This window comes from Macadamia integrifolia, chromosome 12, assembly GCF_013358625.1.
Source record: "Macadamia integrifolia cultivar HAES 741 chromosome 12, SCU_Mint_v3, whole genome shotgun sequence".
Lineage (NCBI taxonomy): Eukaryota > Viridiplantae > Streptophyta > Magnoliopsida > Proteales > Proteaceae > Macadamia > Macadamia integrifolia.
The window spans coordinates 5,259,836-5,262,727 of record NC_056568.1 but is presented as its reverse complement, the minus strand read 5'-3'; positions in this window follow the sequence as shown (position 1 = coordinate 5,262,727).

Here is a 2,892-nt window from a genome sequence, read left to right as displayed (position 1 = left end):
TAACTATTTTAAAATAAATTTGAACTCCTAGTAGTTCAGAAGAAAAAAGGGAGGGGATTAGTGAACTTCTGAACTATAGGTCCTACAAATATTAGAAATGAATACAATGTATGTAATCTTCAATAGTAAAATCCCTTACATCACACCAATGATGCATGGGGAATGGTATCATTCACACGTGAACACATGCTCAAGAGAGGAAGGAAAAGAAAATAAATTAAACCTATATGATCAGAATGGACATCTATAATTAAGGGGAATCACATTATTGTAAACTAGAGTACAAAGAGGGAAGCAACTCTTAACGTGGTGGTGGCATCTAGTACAATAGAGTGCTGATCTAAGTCCTCCAAGAGGTCAGTGTTTTGACTCCCTCCACCCCTTCCCACGGATACATACTGTTATGCCCCCTCAAAACCCCACTCCTGGCCGCCCTTTCTTGAGTTGGAACATCAACCCCTAATGGCCTATGGGACCTCAGAGGAAAAAAAGGAAAAAAAAGAAGAGTAGAAAGGTAATTTGATTCACCTTCCTCTGTTGGCATATAAGGCGATGGGAGTGGCAAATCTCAGCCCGCCCTATTAATAAATGGGCCATTTTGGTGTTGCCCGTTAACTGCTTAATAATGAAGACGGGACCATGTTATCTAATGGGCCTTGAACTCCACCCACCCTGAACTGCTAACAGAAACTCTTCCAAAAGTCCAAACCCACCTGAACCTGCATGTTTACCCATCTAACACAGTTTTATATAATTTTTTTTTTGTTGGTTGAAAGCATTTTTAGTGTAAGGGAGAAAGATTGCAGTCCGAGCGTTTCTCTCACCCAGGCATAATTTGGTGTGAAAAAATCCAGTTGTCCTATACATCTTATGTAATTTTAAGCCTAAATGTATCTGGGCATAGAGGGAGTGGGTGGGCAGCGTTCCCTTGCCCTTATTATAGTTAAAGAGAATAAAAAACCTAAACCGTTGTGGGTCTCTGTGTCTTGACATAGGGGGGATGACCACTCTCTTGAAAGGAGGAAATTCCACCCTGTTGGTGCCTCTACATGCACTCACATTGGCTCTTGCACTAGTGCAGGGCCACGTTGCCTTTCAAGGAACCCTCCTCCATTAAAATGGAAAAAAGGCTCTCTGAGCCCAAGGCGTAGGGGTGTCAATCGGTCGAACCAGGCCAGTCTCAGTCAGACGTAGGGCCGGTACCCTTGCACCGTGACCTATTTATTTAAGGAATGAGACAGTCTTAGTCAGGTTCAAGGCTTTAATCGGGCTTCTACTAATTAGGCTAATCACACCGTAATCTGTCTAACGCACCATTTCCCATTTAATTGTCTTAGATTTTAGAAAGAATTAATATATTTATTAAATCATCAACAATTTATAAAAGACTTTACACTTAATTACATCAATAATGGACAAAAATATTAATATATACCTTATTCTACTTAAATAAAGTCAAAATATACATATAAATGATCGGAATAAATGTGGGGCTTATAATTGGTTGGGCCCATCGAGCTTACACCGTGCATCACGAATGAATGATTATAAACAGACAAGTCTCTTTTGGGCCTGAAATTGACACCCCCTACTAAGGCATACGTTGTGCTTCCTTATATCCTCGTTTTTATTGTTTATTTGCACTCCCTTAATAAATGAAGGGAAAAATGCTTCTTGGGTGTGCGCCGCTACATCCAGACATAGAGACTACATGAAAAACAACCCTACCCTCCATGGTTGATGGCTTGATGCCTCCACATGCTCTCATTGGTCAATATGTTAGTGTAGTAGCCATACAACCAGGTAGCTATCTCTCGCCTATAAATGAGTAAACAATGTTCATGCCTTTGGTTAAAGAGACCCTATTCCCATTTAAATTTAAGGGATAAAGTAACCTCCCTAGTTGTTTGCCTTTTGTGCCTAGACATGGGTGTGAAATTGTCAGCCATCCCCTATAAAATAAAATAAAATAAAATAAATTCATTTATATTGATGCCCCTATAAGTGTTTTCATTGGGCTATGCATTGGAACAAGGGTCACCCAACCAGGTGGCGATCTCTTGCCTAAATTTAATGTATTATATACTTTGTTTTGGACTGCCAAAAAATGTACCAGATTAAAGTGGTCTTGGCTTGGCATGCCAAACCGTAGCCCATTTATATATATGGGCATGGGCAAGTGCAGGTGCAGGTTCACGCTGACAAAAGCCCAACACAGTCGCTAGACTAGTGCGGCTTTGTTTGTCTATTAAATATTAGGGGGAAAAAATGCTACCTATTGTGGGTATTGCCCAAAAAAATCATTCTACCCGTGTGGTTAATGCCTTTATGCGCTCTATCATTGATCTGCGAGCTGATGTAGTAAACATGCTACTGGGTAGCACTCTCTCTCCCCATGGTTTTTTTTAATCTACTCATCATCTTTTTTTTGGTTTCAGACACTACAAGAAAAGTGGTCTACAATGGCATTTAGGCGAAAGTCTTTAGTGGCGTTTCAAAACAATGCCGTTAAATATACACCTACAACGGTGTTTTTTTAGAAAATTCCATTATTTTTTATTTTTCAATAATTAAAAAACGAAAAAATAAGAGAAAAAACAAAAACTGAATATCCTTGAGCAATTTGTAAATCCTCCAACTAAACAATGTGAGATGACGGACATGGATAGATAACTTATTCACTTAAACCAAAATGAGAATTAAACACCCATTGAGTCCAAAAGCCAACATGCTTAGTAATTCTTAAATAGTGCATCTCAATAGAAATCTTACTAGCAAATAAGGAAAATTAACTATAATTTAACTATGATAAAAAGAATGTAAGATTTTTATTTCGAATTTTTAAACAGCAGATTATTAAAAAAAAAAAAAAAAAAAAAAAAAAAAAAGAAG